Source organism: Lissotriton helveticus, chromosome 8 (genome assembly GCF_964261635.1).
Source record: "Lissotriton helveticus chromosome 8, aLisHel1.1, whole genome shotgun sequence".
In the NCBI taxonomy this organism is placed as follows: domain Eukaryota; kingdom Metazoa; phylum Chordata; class Amphibia; order Caudata; family Salamandridae; genus Lissotriton; species Lissotriton helveticus.
In genome coordinates this window covers 605,800,648-605,819,553 of record NC_136069.1, presented here as the reverse complement: position 1 = coordinate 605,819,553, position 18,906 = coordinate 605,800,648, and positions in this window count along the sequence as shown.

Genomic DNA, 18,906 nt, shown 5'->3' with positions numbered 1-18,906 from the left:
TTATTCTTTGTGACATTCCTTTCTTTTAGACATTTGCCCACCACTTAAGCAATAAAAACATTAAAACATTTCCTCTTTAATATAACCTTACTACCATTTGTTTGCTGGACTTGATCCTTACCCTTGTTTACCACTGTTACCACCTCCCCACCTATTCTTCTCATGCACTTATACAACACCCATCCACAACATACTCTTATCTTGCTCTTGTTTAATTCCACAACTCCTCCTTCCGACCTTTCCCTTCCAACCCCCCACCCTTGACCCATCCGAAGAAGAGAGTGGCCCTTCACTCCTTTTTTCAGCACACCCAAAATTTGTGGCTTCTAGACTTGGGACCTAGGCACACGCTTTTGCATCCACCCCCTCAGTGTTTTATAGATAACTCTTTATCTTCCACCATTGTTCCAGTACTAGAGTCTCTCATTTGTGTGATGATTTGCCTATTCTTCTGCGTTTTGGTAGTCCACGCTAAATATTGACCTAATTCTGTAATCATACACTTTCTGTTGGTAAGTCTGTAATATCTTCTCAAATAAAAAAAAAATCTTAATTGGTATTTCGCCCTCACCAATTCTTGCTGTAGTACCTTATCACAATAATGTCTTGAAATCATGCTGTTGAGTTAATTCCTAGGCATTTCTACTGTGTTTTGTAAAATATATATCTTCTGATCCCGCTGCCTATTTGTCCTAGCCTTATAAGAAATAACTTGTCCCCAAAAGGAGGTCTTAAAGGCTTCCCACACCATAAAAATAGGGGCAGTATTTTTATTATCCTTAAAAAACAGTTGTATGAAATTACCCATTTCTTCAATCGATCTTTGGTCCATAAGCAGAGATTTATCAAACTGCCATCTAACATTCCTTTTTTGAGGAATTCCAAATATTATAACTAAGGAGACTTTAGAGTGATCTGAAAAAGAATTAGTAATAATCTCGGACGTCCTCTTTCTAATAACCTATCCCCACATAAAAATATAATTGTGAAGCTGTCTTAAACCTTGCAGAGTAACATGTAACCTGGAGAAGGCCCGGGTGATCTACTCGCCATGGATCAATTAAGGCGAAATCATCCTTTATAATTGTAATCAGTTTCGAGGTCTTCGGTTTTAACTGTTGCTTAGCCTATTTGAGGTATTTACACCTAGATCTCATATAACATTGAAATCTCAACCCATGACTATCGGACTTTCTGAGTTTATTAAAAGATCTTAGATATGCTCTAATGCTTTAATATCAACAAAATTGAACTATAATAATTCAAAAAAATAAGAAGGACCCCTGCAACTTTGACCTCCATACAGATCCCTAAAGCTTCCCCATCCCAGATAACCTCCCTCACCTCCCAGTCCAGCGTATTTGCAAACAGGGTACTAACTCCCCAAACTGCCATATTTGCCAAAGCAAAGTATGCTTGTGACTATTTCCTTGGCAATGGCAGTTTGGGATTGTTGGATTTAAAATAAGTTTCTTGTAAAAATAGTACCTCAGGGGAAAAGTTCCTAAACATTTTAACAGTGCCCCACTTTTATGTATATTTAAAAAAGACCATTTACATTACAAGAGATTATCTTTATCCTTTGTGACATTCCTTCCTTTTAGACATATGCCCACAACATGTGCAATAAAAAAGTGTTTTTCCCCTTTAATACAACCCAACCTTTGTTTGATCCTTACCCCTGTTTACCACTGTTACCACCTCCCTGCCTATTCTCCTCATGCACTTATACAACACCCATCTACAAGCACTCATATTTTGCTCTTTTTTAACTACACAACTCACCCTTCTGCCCTTCCTCTTCCAACCCCCCACCCTTGACCCATCCGAAGAAGGGAATGGCCCTTAACCTTCTTCTTCAGCCCACCCCAAATTTGTGGCACCTTGACTTGGCACCTACTCACAGGGTTTTGCTTCCAACCCCTCCGTGTTTTACAGATGCTTCTCTCAGACATACAGAAACAACTATAAAGTGATAATATCCTCCCAAAAAGTGCTTTTCCCAAAAAGTGACTAATGCTTTGAAAATTCCAACAGCTTTCATAAACTTTTAACCCCCACAACCTGGATAGTGCTAATTGGTGCATTACCGCAGTGACTCACAAGATTCTCTGGGTTCCAGGGGTCAACATATAAAAGCACTCCTATGTCTGGGAATAATTTCATTAAAAAGTACTTACGGCCTGATTACGATGTCGGTCGGAAAGCCTTGAATCAACAGTCGGATTATCCTAGACTGCATCAGAACCATTCCAACCGACGTGGTTGGAAATAATTCTGACCGATTAAGATGCTCTCGGTAAGAAGGGAAACCGTCGTTCTGAATCGGTTCTGACCGGCACTCGGAGAATCTGAGCCAATCAGAGCCAATTCATGCAGCTCTACGGACCGCGTTTTCGACCGACCGATTACAATGTCAGATTCTGACAGTCTTTTTATTTATTTATTTATTTTATTTATTTTGTGTTTTCCTTAGTACAAACAAGATCCAAAATGTGGGTGTCAGAGCGCTTTACATTTTAATCCCTTTTAAAATCCACAGAAATATAATTCTATAACGTCAAGAACATGTAACCGTATTCCAATGAAAGTTGGCATGTGCTTATCTATATACAAATCAGATAAAATAAAGAATAATAGAATCATTAGATTTTAGTAAAGCATGTCATATCGTAGTTAAATTTAAAATAAGACCACTCTTCAGGTCTTAAATATCCACTTTGGTTATTGTATTGCTAGCTTGGTCAAATATCACTGTGTATTAGTGGAGGTACCTGGCCATAGACAACATCACTGTTTTCAGCCGAGGGACTAAGTGTAACCCCTTAGCTGAAGATAGCCATTAGAGCTCAATCCATGCCAGTACATTGATTTAAGAAGTGAACAAATTCTATGTTCTGCTATTAGGAGGCCGGCTCACAATAGCTTACTTGAACAGTGAGTGAAGATGATCCCCGGGATGACTGAAGATTTCTCAAACCTTTTAGTAATCCCTGTTGATTGTTATGGGAGAAATTTACCCATCAGAAAGGACTTCGTTTCCTTTTTGAATCGTGAAGCATCTGTGATTCTTCTAATAATCGGTGGGAGCGGATTCCAGATACTTGGTGCAGCTCCCATGAAGGCGCTATTGTAAGTTCTTTTCTTATGGAAGAGTGCAGCCTTTCCGACTCGGTCTGTCTGACAGGAAAAGCCTGTGGGAAACTGACTTTGGGGACCCCTAGCATGTCCCCCTTTACCCTGAGTCCTCCGGTTTGTGGTTGAGGGGGGTACCCAAGGGACCCCACTGTAAAACCATGTACAGTGTGGCAGACTCCATGGGGCGCCCATGACAGGGTGCAGGGTTTTATGCAGACACCCATTTTCCCCATGTGTTGTCAGTCAGAATACAGGCTCCTTTTGAAGTCAATGGGAGTCCTTCCGAACGCTGTTCGGATGCATCATAATCGGTCGAGCGGAACCTCCGACCACAAATCAGTCGGAACCCAATCTGACAAGGAGTTGGGCAGTTTGGTTTCCGACCAACATCGTAATCAGGTCCTTAGTGCGTGGTTACCTTGAATAAAAGAGTAGTCACCTTCCGTTTACAACAGAAATACATCTCACTGATTTTAGCAATCTAGTACTATTAGAGATGTTTTGATAGCTTACTTTCACAGTAGTATTCCCATTATTACATCACAGACACTTAAAATAAACAAAAACATTCCTAAAAATGCTAAATCTAACAGATCGATACATGCTTAACACCTTTCTGCAGCTCTCCTTTTCCAGAAGAAAACCCATGTTGAGTAAATACAACATTCCTAAACAGCAATTTTAACTAAATAACCCAGTTCTGGTATGTAAAAGTGTTGGCATGTCAGCAAAAGTGCTCTTATCTAAAAAGTGCAAAGTGCATGACGTATAGCCTTAACTCATTGCCACCACTCTCCTTTTTCCCCATCAGTGAAACACTGTTGTAAATATATTAGCTGGTCCTAAAGTGCTACTGTAACAAGATGACCCCATTCTGGGTTGTAGAAAGTGCTAACTTGCCTAAAAAAAAGGTGCTCATATAAAAAAGGGCAAAGTACATAAAGTGCATTGAGTCAAGACCTGGCTGACTACAATTTTTTTTTAGCAGACTAGGGGGCAGATGTATCAACATACCCTTTTGCGATTTCTTAATAGCGATTTTTAAGGAATCGCTATTTAGAAATCGCAAAATGGTATGTATGTAGAAATTCGCTATTTTTTAGCGATTTCTTAAAATGTCTTAATTGCAATTAGCAAATTGCTAATCACAATTAAGGAATAATTTCCCATTCATTTCTATGGGCCAGGAGGCCTATAGGAATGAATGCGAAATATTCTCAATTTGCGATTCGCAATTTGCTAATCGCAAATTGAGAATAATTTCAAGGGTGCAGGGGTGTCTCAAGAATACCCTGCTGCACCCCTGAAAATGACATGTGTGCGCATTTGGCGCACATACATGCCCTAAGGGCATGTATGAGCGTCACATGTCACCTTTACAAATTGCATAAAGTGCATTTTTAAAAGAAATTGCAAATTACCACCAACAACAAATTGGTGGTAATTTGCAATTTCGTAGCCTATATTCACAATTCTTAAATGGTTGATACATTGCATTTAAGAAATCGCAATTTGCGATTTGTTAAATGCTTACGCAAAATTAAGGAATCGCAAAATTTGTGATTCCTTAATATTGCGAGGCATTTTTCTTCATACATACCATTTTACTATTTTTTAATTACAAACGCTGTTTTTTAGCGAATCGCAGCGTTTGCGACTAAAAAATAGCTTGATACATCTGCCCCTAGGATTGTATACCATACCAAAAACCTTGGAACTGGATCTGCCATGAACAAAAAGAAGTGACTAGTGCTCACCCTTTTAACCACGGGCCAATAACATATCTATATATATTATTTAGCCTATTCTACTTAACTGCAATAACGCTTCATATTCTCTTATATCATATTCTGGCTTCAGCTGGTCTATCTTTTGGTTGGCACTATCCTTTGCTTGCTTGAACCACCCTTTGAAACACATCTTGAGCTTCCTCAAGAGTAAAACACAAATGGAATAAAACTTCCAATTTGGACTGTTGAATAATAGAAGCCTGTGCTTCTGCACTCCTAAACTGTCTAATCAGCCCTACAAAATCCCTTAGTCAGCTAGCCCCAAATGCTGACATATCAGAGAATAGATAGCAAAATATCCATTTTCTGAATTGCCTTACTTAAAATAACTTATTTTATGCGGAAATCTGAAAAATTTATAATCATTATCCTTGGGTACTTGACACCTGGTGAACGTTGTACTGAAGCCCTGTGTACTCTCATTATAGTGAGATCCTCCAGCGTGTTCTCAAGTATATGTTCTTTAATCATTGTTTCCATATATAAAAGGAGGTTAACCTGGCCATTTATACGTTCATTTTCCTCTGGAATCCCCATAAAGCTCAAATTAAATCTTCTCGCACATTTCTCCATTTCATCTACTTTCAATTGTGAAGTCTGTAATTTTTTTTGAAGAGTAGCAATATCGTTGTCCCAGCTCAAAGAATGGTCTTCCATATCTTATATTCATTGCTCAAGTTCTTTAATTAGTTACGGAATTTGTTGTACCATACCCTCGATTTTGTCCAATCTTTGGTGAATTGTGGCAATTTCCTGAGCCTTTGAACTTTTGTATTCTCGAATCTGAGGGTTGTCTAACATTAGATATCCCAATTGATAACTCATTGCTTTGCTGTTGGACTTGTTGTCCTATAGCATTAGCAAGCTTTGCCGTCTGGGGTCTTTGAAGACCCGGTGAACTGTCCTGCACCAACCTCACGGGACCTGATGCACCTGTAGCATGAGGGAGTGCATCTGGAACCTCCCCTAGCCCTATTTTCACCATTGGACCAACATGTAGCACAGATACAATATGCATAGAGGCTGGTACCAGGTCCGCAGTAGAGTTGCTTGGTGATGTTACTCAACCTGGACCTTGACTCTCTGGCTGACTAACTGAACCCTCCAACATTGGTTTACGACTTTTTGAAAAGAGTGGGCAAACCTTGTGACCTTTATTGACCATTCTCCCTTCCTCAGCTCCACTAGGTGTACGCATTGCCACACTTTTACTACTATTGTTTTGTTGAGAGTCAATACTGGCCTTTGGATCTTCCAGTCTCGCCGTATTCACAATGCTCTCAAGCTCGAATACCGACACAGATTCTATCATAGAGTTCATACCAGTGGCAGCTATTTCTAGGGGAGATCCTGTAAGAAACCAACAATGGGGAAGAAGATATATTGGCCGAGAAAACTAAAGCTAGCTGCTCCATCGATTTATCTGCAGCACCAACTTGTTTTACAGAATTTTTCTCTCTTTTTACTGCAAGAGTGCACGTTTGTGCGGCTTTCCTATTCGCTCTTTGGTGTACTAATGAATGACTCAATACTGGGGCTCCAACTCCTGCTCCCCTCAGTTCAATTTGTTGCATGCGTTTGGTCCATCAAAATACTAGTGGTTAGTCCTTCCTTCTATATCATATAAGTTGCAAATATCAGGTGCAGTGAGGTACTGGGTTTTTCAGAACCGGTACCGAACCGGTAACCCAGCGGTGTCAGGGTACACCCAAAGACCTCGAGTACTTTCCTGATTCAGACCACAGAAACTCAGAGTCTTCTAGGTGAAGTCAAAGATCGAATTTATTGGCTGCAACCAAGTAACAGGTCCTAGAAGTACAACAACACGGTGTGTATATTCTCAGGAGACTGCTCAATCTTACAAAGTCAGGCTTCTCTTTTTATACGAAATATTGTGCTTCAGGCAAACATTCTCCACATTTTAGTATACTGTTCACATGTTTCCATTACAAAGAAAAAGCAGAGTCACGATGACAAGCCCACATTTCTGTTTGTCCAGCCCACAACAAATTGCCCGGCAAGGCCCAACATTTCCATCAGATATCGGTGGACCCCCAATAAAAACGGGCACCTCCCCATCATAAAGCAAGTGAGAGAGAAAAGAGCAGGGACAGGTGTGAGCAAGATTCGGCAGGGTGTGTGTGCGATGAAAAGGGTTTATGGCATGTTGTGCCTTGATGCTATCTCGTTCGGCCACTGGGAGAGGAACTGACCAAACAGGTTCGGCCTGGGGCAATGGTTCCAGCTTGCCCAGGTCACAGGAAAGTCAATTAAGGTGTACGTGTCCTTTGGAATCGAATTTGGCTTAATCATCTGCCTATGTGAGGGCAACTCACAAAATGGCTGCCGTACACAAAATGGAAGCCAAGGGTTCAGGACAAAAATGACGATTTCGAGGTGAAATCGTCACTCGAATATGACGAAAATGCTTGTACATAGTGTACTAGCCATTCTCGGTCTTTTGATATAAAAATCGTCATGCTATGATGAAGTTTAATTCTCGAGTCCAGAATTATTTCACGAGTCCAGAATTTTCAGAACCACAAACCCTCCTTTTGCCCTTACATAGGCAATTTAACCTAATCTCATGCTAATCTGAGTCCAGGTCTATATTCCTAAAGTCATTGAGAAGTTGCTGTAACATCATTCTATTACTTAGTTCGTCTCTTGATACAGGCTTCCTTACACATGATGTAGCACAGAGGCCACATATTGCAGGAGCACACTGCACGCACAGACAGAACAGGAAAAGAATGGCTAAGACCATCCCAATGACCATCAGAATTTTCCATCCCCAGCCGGATATCAGTTCCCAGAACCACCCCATTAATGACCAATCTCCTTTATCCACATGAATAGATTCGGAAATCTTATGCAGTTTGGAGATGGCCTGGTACACTGTTGGAGCGTTATCTGGAATGAAAACACAGCAACTCGATTGGATCAATTTACATACCCCACCTCGGTCTGCAAGTATGACATCTAATGCGACCCTGTTCTGAAGGGTCATAAGACGATCCGACTGGAGCTCAGCAGTCAAGTTACTAAGGGCACCAGCAGTTTCAATTACAGTGGACTCAACCACCCTTGTCAATTGCCTTATGTTCCTGCTGTTAACCATGTGTCCCCAGAATGGCAGAAAACCCTTTGCGAAGTCCCCAAATTCTTGACCTGCAGTGTCTTCTTTACTCAAGACACCTCTAACTACCCTTGTCTTGTGGTAATCTGCCGCTGCTGTGTAGGTGGGAGGCAACAGGAACGAAACAAAACATGAGCCCGAAAAGTCGGGGGCAACCATGTATAGGCTCTATCATGGCAGATGAAATAGGTACCCTTAGCTGCTAAAAACGCAGGGGAAGTCTGAGACCCAAAAACATACGTTTCAGTACAGACACTCTTCCCTAACTGCGCTCTGGGATTCTTGGCAGTACCTTGCAGACATAGGTGACCCTGATGGGGTACAATCCAAATCGGGGACGATCTCTTAGCTTGCTGTTTCTCACTCAGAGTAGCTCCATATTCGGTCACGTTCCATCCTATAAATGCAAGTGTCTCATCTTCGGGGGTAGTTTCATAAGAAATATCTTCCTTAATCATGTCGACTATACCCTTAACTAGAGCACTATTTTTAGGATTGTCTTTTACAGAACGTAGGGGGTGGACTTCACGAGCATATATGAACATTGCTCTGTATGACTACACAGAACCATTATGGCTGAAAGGCAGGACCAGATAAGGGATACCTTTATCCGTTGTGTGAGGCATAAGACCACACACCCAACAGTTAGTCGTGTTCATTACAAGTTGGTGTTGGTGCAAGAGCTGAACAAAGGAGTTATTAATAAACTCTAATCTCCTAGCGGATTCATGTTCAGGAAGGGGTTGAAAAGAATGAGGGGAAACAGTAGAAGGAGGAGGTATGGGCGATGTAGTGGGTGCAAATGTCACTTGAAAAGAGAACAAAACATATCCTAATAAAAATATCATCACACTGAATAACATAAAAATGCACAATATCAAAAAACTTTTCTTTGTCATCATTTTACATAATCTGTGTTTAAAGTTCATTTCCTTGGCAGGTCTCTCCATCTCGAAAAACTCCATCCTCTCTAAAGTGCTGCCCGCGATGGGAGGTTGTTTCTGCTAAGGAATGCTTCTGTCAGTCTAGGGCAACTCCCTTGGACCAACCAGAACTGTCGACCTAACGTCGTCAGCTGCACCCCAGAGACTTTGGGCAATCTCGGCCCTAGCAGCGGAACCCGGATGGCGGTTCGAAAAACAAAAATAAGCAATTTTCTCGGATGGGAGAGCTGCACTTTCAAAAATAGTACTTGGAGGAAAAAAAAGAATTTTATTTGTCCATAGGTCTCGGCCTCAAATTATAGCGCTTCTTTCTAGGTACTGTCTGATCCTGAAACAGGAGTTCAGGCTCTGTAGTGTCCAATAGAACTGATGGTGATACAGCTGGTTGCAAAATGTTATCACTCTCTTGTTCAGTCAGTGTTCCTTTTACACGTGCATCACTGAAAGGCAGAAAACGTGGCACGGTTTCAGTCTCTGAATCAGCGACACCCTTCTGGACCCACTGGTTGTACGGCAGAGGTAAAGGGATCCGCTTGCAGTGGATCCCGTGGATCCAGTTTTTCTTCCCTTCCACTCGAACAGCTGATCTTGCGGAAAGAAGGACGAGGTGCGGTCCGGTCCACCTGGGCTGGTCGTTCTTGGTTCGCTGGAAGTTCTTCACCAGAACCCAGGATCCAGGGTCGATAGGGTGACCTGGAGTTTCAGAGACCGGAGGCAGGGTGTCATGGACCTGTTGATGTAAAACACGCAATTTAGCCGTCAATTCGTACAGATAATCAAGCAAAACAGGGTGTTAGATTTCACTGAACTTTGTGGGCCTTGGCACTCCCCAAATGTTGGCCGGGCGGCCAAAAACTATTTCATATGGACTAAGTCCCACTCGCGAATGCACAGTCATTCTGGTTGATAGGAGTGCTAAAGGGAAAGCGTCAGGCCATTTAAGACCTGTGCTCGCTTGAATTTTGGCCAGTTTTAATTTAAGCGTGCCATTGTAGCATTCTACTAGTCCAGCTGATTGGGGGTGATTTGCAGCGTGGAACTTCTGCTGAATGCCGAGCCCTTCACATACTTTCTTCATCACACGACCCACAAATTCACTCCCATTGTCACTCCAGACCATTCTAGGCATTCCAAATCTAGGGAAGAACTCTTTCACAAGGGCTTTCGCCGTGGACAAGGCAGTATTGTCTTTTAGGGGATATGCTTCTACCCATCTTCAGAAGGCACAAACAACAACGAGTACGTATTTTAAATTGTTGCACCTCTCCATGTGGATGAAATCTAGCTGCAAAACCTCGAACGGATACATAGGAGGCGCAAAATGACCAGCTGGAGTTGGGGTTCCCCTACCAGGATTGTGTTTCAGACACACCATGCAATTCTTGACCACATTCTCTGCACACTTAGGAATTCCTGAATTTTGCCATACTGGAGCCAACAACTTGCAAATCCCTTTCACGCTGATGTGAGCCATTCCATGAGCCATTGTAACCACTGCAAGCACATACGCATTGGGTAGCAACCATCTCTGATGTTCTGACAATTCAATCCAGCAACCATTTGCATCCATTCTACCCGTACTTTCTCTCCACATGCTCAACTCTTTCTCTGTAGCTTCAGCTTGAATAGACTTCACACTCTCTATCGTGTCTTCACACATTCCAACATCACCAACCCATCTTGCAGGGCCTGCAACATACATTCGGCTCATCACATTCCTTGCAGTTTCTTTCGCGATTTCGTCAGCAAATGCATTTCCACGACCAACATCATCAGTCACCTTCTTGTGAGCACTACATTTCACAATCGCCACTTGCAGAGGCAAGGTCAGTGATTTCAAGAAGCTCATTCACCAACTGACCATGCTGAATCTTAGCTCCATGCGAAGTCAGGAACCCACGTTCTTTCCACAATCGTCCAAAACTGTGAGCCACACCAAAAGCATACTGGCTGTCGGTGTAGATGGTCACTTTCATTCCTTTCGACAACACACATGCTCTCGTGAGTGCAATCAATTCTGCTGCTTGAGCTGAATTATGTGGAATACGTGCAGCTTCAACAATTGTATGCAAAGTCGTGACAACATATGCTGCAGTCGTATCACCATTCGGGAGCTTGAAACATGAACCATCCACCCACAATGTACCATCACACTTTACAAGAGGAGTGTCTTGGAGATCTATTCTCCCTTTCGTTTCTTCTTCTGTTCTAAGAAAACAATCATGCTGTTCTGAAGCATCTAATTCCTCTACAATTGGCAACAACGTAGCTGGAATTAGAGTGTTGCATCTTTTTATATGCACATGACTCGCTAACAATGTTAATTCGTAACCTGACAATCGAGCACTAGTTAAGTGCTGTGTCTTGGTTCTGTTTAACAACGTGTCTACTGCATGTGGGACCATCACGACTAGCATGTTATTCATTACTAGACCAGCAGACTGTCGAATAGAAACAGCTGCTGCCGCTGTTGCTCTTAAACAACTCGGCAATGCTTTAGCTACCGGATCCAAAGTCGACGAAAAATATGCACATGGACGCTGTTTGTCTCCAAACAACTGTGTCAACACTGACAATGCACAGCCTTCTTTCTCATGGACATACAATGTAAAGGGCTTACTGTAGTTGGGGGTGCCCAACACAGGAGCCAAACATAATGCTGTGCGCAATTCAGAAAAACTTTTCTGACACTCTTCAGACCAAGGAACTGGATTGGGTGTATCTTTACAAGTTAATGCCACCAAAGGTTTGGCTAATAACGAAAAATTCGGTATCCACTGTCTGCAATATGATGTAATACCCAAGAAAGCACGCACTTCTCTCTGTGTTCTTGGCACACTCAATTTCGCTATTGCCTGAATTCTTTCTGGGGTCAGTTTCCTTCCCTCCTTCGATAAGAGATGACCTAAGTAGGTCACGTCTTGTCGACAATATTGCAATTTGGAAAGTGACACCTTGTGATGTAAATCACACAGATGACGCAACAATGACAACGTGGCTTTTTTACAGATTTCCTCAGTATCTGCAGCAATAGGCAAATCATCAACGTACTGTACAAGAGTAGCACCATCAGGTAAAGCAATCGTATCAAGCTGTGTTTTTAAAGCTTGACTATATATTGATGGACTTTCACAGTAGCCCTGGGGAGCTCTTTTAAAGCGGAAGCTTCATCCTCCTAAACTGAAGCCAAAAATATCCCTGCTCTCCTCAGCAATCGGGATGCTGAAGAAAGCATTCTGCAAGTCAATCACCGAAAACCAGGTGGCAGAAGCTGGAATCATAGTCAATAGGGCAGTAATGTCAGGGACAACTGGGAATTGTGGCACAACTATTTTATTCACCTCTCTCAGATCAATCACAAATCTGTAAACAGGTGGCTGGGAAGGGTCAGTTTGTTTCAAAACAGGCAGAACAGGACTATTGCAAACGTTGCCTCTTGTCTCTTCAATCACATCTTTTTCAATCAGATCGTAAACGATCGCTAACAAAGCTTTTTCACCTTCACTAGAGATTTTGTATTGGGGAATTCGTGGCATTTTAACATTGGCTTTCAATGTTACAACATATGGTGGTATTTCTAAAAGACCCACATCATTAGGACCAGTAGCCCAAAGAATATCAGGAAGAAACGACAATTCTGTTGGAAGCTTGTCCCTTGACAAATACATTGGGGAAACCACTTTCTTGCCTAAAGTAAGTTGTACTCATGAAGGGGAACAGTACAAAGTCGCATACAATCCTTTTAACAGATCCAATCCTAACAAGATTTCACCACAACCTGTTGTCAGAATAAGGGGTGCTTCTAATTCACAAGGACCAACAGAAAGAGACATAGGACTAGAAATCGGGTTCCTACCCGGGGCGCCAGAAAAACCTACAGAAACAATTATTTCGCCAGACAAAGGTGCGCCAGGGAGTTTTGAGTGCATAATAGAACTCTTTGTAGCACCAGTATCCAACAGAAAAGGCTCTGACACACCTGATGTAATCACCTCAACGTATGGTCCACTCTGATCTACTGGAACTGAAACAACTCCCTCTCTTTGTCTATGGCTGTCCTAGCAATCATTACCTTCCATATTCTCATCTTCTGCATAGTAATCATCAGCATAGTACTGGGCTGTCCTACCAGACGTGTTATTCTGCTGATCAAACCTATTCATCGAATTTTGAGGTGGAAGAGACTGTGTGTTCTGGGGGAAATTTCCACGTCCTCTACCTCTAGGCGCTTGCTGAACACCTCTACCTCTTGTGTTTGAAACACCATTCGCGCGCTGTAACAGAATAGGGCAACTATACTTAAAATGACCCTCTTCCTTACAATATGAACACTGATTGGGGCCTACAGGGACACGTGGTTGAGTATATTCAACTCTTTGCAAGTTCCTCTGATACTGTTGAGGCTGCTGATAATTATTCTGATAGTTATTCTGACCACCATTATTCTGGCCACCACCACCACGTGGCGGATACGCTTGCTGTAACAAAACCTTGGTTTTCAACTCTTTAGTTTTCTTCTCTGCTCTATCTTTCTCATCTTTGTCTCTATTTTCATAATATTGTGCAGTAGCCAATATCTGTGCTGAAGAATAACGATGAAACTGCCCAAGAACTCTCTGAATCCTTCAACTTCTTACACAACTCTGGAAGCAGATTGTGCACAAATTTATCGACGAACAATCGCTGACCACCTTCTGTGCTCATATCTTGACCACTGTGGTCGACAAACGTCTCGTCAAACCTGGTGAAGAAATCAGACACCGTCTCATCTTTCTTCTGCTTACACGCAGACAACTTATCCCAGTTCACACGCATCGCAGGCATTATCGTTTTCATGTAATCAATGATCCTACCAGGGAGATCTGCTACTAAAGGTTCAGGTTTAGCACCACCAATTTGTAGGGCATCTGCAGCAGCAATATTAGCCCATGAGTCACATAATTCCTGATCATGATCTGTATGACGAATCTTTCCCCATAAAGGCTGTGGAGCAACATTCCCAAACAACATGTCTATGTCAGCTAAATTCATGATGCATGAACCTGCAGTCTGTGACAATTCCTTGTAATACCCTGCAGGATTTTTACGGGGATCAGGCAATGTCTGTTTAAGGGCCAAAATTTCAGCTCGCTTCCAAGGAACATGTACCCACACACGCTGAAAGTGTGGCAGAATAACCGGATTAGCATTTGCGTCACCTTCTCTCCATTGTGTGGGAACTTCCCTCATGGGATATTGTCTTCCCTTCTTTTTACCAGAAGAATCAGACTCAAACAACAACTTAGAAACACCTTCAGTCCTAAGCGACAACAACGTCGCAACTGCTTTCCTAACATCTGAACCCACAATTGTGCCTTTTGAAAACTCAAACCGTACATGGCTCAACTCGGGCGAATTAGATTCCAAATCATTTTCCTCTAAATCTTCACACAGAAAAGCACACATTTTCTCGAAAACGTATCTCTGCTTTGATGCTTCCCACTGATGGAAGACATCCATAACAGAATTTAAATCATATATTGTCGGGTCAGTCATCCATCTATGTGCCAAATGATTTAACGTTTCTTTCTCCCTAGAATCAGGCTGTTGACTACGCAACTGTTTATGCTCAGAGACAGTAGCTGGACTTGCCGCTCCAAAGAAAGGATACAGAATACTAGTAACAGTGCTAGCCACTCTCTGACGAACAGAGGGAGAAGTCGAGGACAAGACAAGAGGGAAAGCAGAGTGAGACGAGGCAGATGCAGAGGCAGTGTCAGGAGAAGTACCAGGAGTGGTAGTCGATATAGTAGTCAAAGTTGCAGGGAGTATAGGAAGAGCAGATGTAAAATCCGGTGGCCCTTGAGGAGGCTGCACCGGAGGAGCTGAAGAATAGCTGGTGGGTGCTGTGGAGGCAATGCAACCACGGGTTGCGCAACTAAAGGTTGCGGAGGTGCTGTAGCATTTTGCGCATAGGGGGGTGGCGAACTTAACAAATGCGCCATTAGGGCACCTTTTTCAAGTTCTTTTGCTGCATCTTGCTGAAGAGGCGGCAAAACTGGATAGCATTTATCTATTACCATTTTACGTTGCCTGTGCAACTGCTCACTCATCTGTTCTTCTTCATTGTCTTTAAACTGCATAGCAGCTTGCATTATCGAAATACCCCTTTTTCTCTTATTTTTCTTCGCTAATTTAATTTCCTTGTGTTTGGCTCCCTTGCGCCATAGGCGGAAAGAGTCAAACATTGCCGGCCGGGTTTTCTTCTTAAAAAGTTTAACTTCAAGGTTATCTAAGATTTCTGTGTCAAAGCTACCATATTGGGGCCATTTTAAAACACCATCTTTTCTGGTGTATTTGATCCACACTTCATTATATGTGATGGGGCCTACTCCATGTTTCACATATAATTCATATGTTGGAGTTCCAATCGGAGGAACCGGACACGAGTCCTCCAATCGGGAATCCCTATTATTACAACCAAGACAAAACAAATTTCCAAGTCTGCTAAGACCAGGCATCTTCGCTCTCTAGTCTAGCTTCAAACTTCAAAGGATTATCGATTACTATATTTCTCGTGAATACACGAGTCCTTCGGCTTTGGCGCTTGCAAGTTCCAAACAAAGTGATCCCAAAGGAATACCCAAAACTAAGAACCAACTGAGGACTGGGAGACGCTCCACTTATACTTAACTGAGATATCGATGACGTCACCAGAAGACTCGTCTTATCGTTTCGCTCTACCAAACTTCAAGGGTCCAAATCAGGGCGATAGCCAGGGCAGCAGTCCTTTGTAGCCATCGGGAAGCGGGGAACCTCGCAGCAAAGACTTTCGGACCACGTCGACATGCAGGGGTCGATGAAGTGGCGGCCTTCCTCCAGAATTTTCACACGAAGCTCCTCACGAACCTCTGGCTGGACCGGTACCGCTGGAATCGCCCCACATTGGGTGCCAACTGAGGTACTGGGTTTTTCAGAACCGGTACCGAACCGGTAACCCAGTGGTGTCAGGGTACACCCAAAGACCTCGAGTACTTTCCTGATTCAGACGACAGAAACTCAGAGTCTTCTAGGTGAAGTCAAAGATCGAATTTATTGGCTGCAACCAAGTAACAGGTCCTAGAAGTACAACAACACGGTGTGTATATTCTCAGGAGACTGCTCAATCTTACAAAGTCAGGCTTCTCTTTTTATACGAAATATTGTGCTTCAGGCAAACATTCTCCACATTTTAGTATACTGTTCACATGTATCCATTACAAAGAAAAAGCAGAGTCATGATGACAAGCCAACATCTCTGTTTGTCCAGCCCACAACAAATTACCCGGCAAGGTCCAACATTTCTATCAGATATAGGTGGACCCCCAATAAAAACGGGCACCTCCCCATCATAAAGCAAGTGAGAGAGAAAAGAGCAGGGACAGGTGTGAGCAAGATTCGGCAGGGTGTGTGTGCGGTGAAAAGGGTTTATGGCATGTTGTGCCTTGATGCTATCTCGTTCGGCCACTGGGAGAGGAACTGACCAAACAGGTTCGGCCTGGGGCAATGGTTCCAGCTTGCCCAGGTCACAGGAAATTAAATTTAGGTTGTACATGTCCTTTGGAATCGAATTTGGCTTAATCATCTGCCTATGTGAGGACAACTCACAAAATGGCTGCCGTACACAAAATGGAAGCCAAGGGTTCAGGACAAAAATGACGATTTCGAGGTGAAATCGTCACTCGAATATGACGAAAATGCTTGTACATAGTGTACTAGCCATTCTCGGTCTTTTGATATAAAAATCGTCATGCTATGATGAAGTTTAATTCTCGAGTCCAGAATTATTTCACGAGTCCAGAATTTTCAGAACTATAGCAGGTCAATCCCCAATCACTGTAAACTACTTACTCAAAGGTGTTGCACCATCATCTGCAAACAGTAAATGGGAGGCTGGAATTGTTTGTGTCAATGAGAAAAAGAAGCCTTTAACTTCTATTGTCTGGCACCAGCAGCAAATAGGGATGTGTAGAGAGAGCAAGCCCACTCAGGGACCCTTTACTCGGCAGGGCTTATCTACCGGGACGACTCCTCAACCACATGAGACAAGACCCTTACCTCAGTGAGGCACCTGGCAGCTCCCGCCTGTCTCCATTCTGTTTAATGCCATTCATCATACCATCCAAGTGTTTGTAGAGTTGCGCTCCAGTGTTCCAGTCACGTGACGACTGGGAACACTGGGAGCGCGAGGGGCCATTTTGGGGGTCGTCCGTAACCCAGCCGCTAGACGGGCTGGGACTGTTCCCAGCGTTCCCATTAAAAGTGTAAACTCCCACACTACCCGGTGTCCGCCTCGTAATTACCCTTTACCACCTCACAATAAATTGGCGACAAGGCTGGGGAGGCGGACACACAGCGTCTGTCCCGCAGCTCAGCGTGAGCGAGCGCCTGCGATCCGGGCTCGAGACGGGGGAGGGGCAGGGAACCACCAGACATCGGGTGTAGGTGCGGCATGCCCAGCAGTGGAATGGCAAGAGGCGGCCGCCCAATGCAATGCAGTGCACTCGGTCAAATATATCCAGGACTGGAGAGAGGGCGCAGACCCCAAGCAGACCAGCCCCCACACTAGGAGAGCATGCAAAGAGCCCTGGGGAGCAAGACCCCAAGCAGACCAGCCCCCACACCAGGAGAGTGTGCAAAGAGCCCTGGGGAGCAAAGCCCTAAGCAGCCACATCCTGTGCCCCCCCATAAGAGTTGTGATAAAGATCCCCTGGCCTTCAGGAGTGTGGGTCACCCTAGAAGCACCAAATCAGAGGAGAAGGAACCCAGGAGGGTACTGGCCTTCAGGAGGGCAGGCACCCTTGAAGCACCAAGTGAGACTGTAGTGGGGACCCAGAAGGGCAAGGCCCAAGGCAACCACGTGCCAGGACCGTACTACCCCACGACCATGAGCCTAGCTGCCACGCAGGGAGGCCAGTACAGATGATTAGTCTCACACACACACCCAGGTCCCACAGGCGCCCTAAGAAGCGCCTCCAGTGAATGCCTTGAGCCTAACTGCGGCGCAGCCAGACACCTGCACCCAGCATACAGAGCACGTCAAGCAGTTGCAGGATAACTGTCCCTGGTGCACCAAGGGCAAGGCAGCGTGAGTGAAGATCCCATGTCCCGAGCAGGGGCAACCAGCCAGGATGGGCAAAGCGAACCGGGGAGCCCCCCCACCTAGGACAGACAAAGCACCACTAAGGAGGCAAGCCACCATGTGTACCCAAACCGTCTCCCTCACGAACCCGGTTCCATTTCTGCCAAAACCAGCCATGAAATGGAAAGCCTGGAAGGTGTACTTCCTGAACTATCTGTCGGCGCTGGAGAAAGACAGGGGCACAGTATTTCTGAGCAAGCGGAAAAAAAAGATCCTAAGATCCTACTGCACAATTTAGGTCCAGTAGGCAACATGGTATACGCGAACCTGGTAAAAAAGACCAGGCCTCAAGACGACGACGACGTGTTCCAACACGCCATAGAGGACCTGGATTGCCACTACCAGCCAGTGGTATGCACCGCAATAGACCGCTTCAATTTCTTTCAAAGAAAATAGAGCACAGGGGAGTCAGTGGAGGACTATGTGGCAGCGCTGAAGAGATTAGCAGTTACCTGCAAATTCGGAGGACTCCATGATGACCTCATACGGGACCAAATCATCATGCATACGGTGAACACGTCTATACAAGAGAAGCTATGGGTCAGTGGCGATGCCCCCTCAAAGAGATACTGACCTTGTTCAAAAAAGCAGAACTCTCGAAGCGGTGAGCAGAAGCTGCCAAAAAGGACACACAAGGCCACGATGAGCAAGGTGACGGAGACCACCCCCCAAGAGCGAAAGCCGTCATTCGTAGGGAACTCTAGGCAGCCCAAGAAGCTTGCACCCAAAGCGACT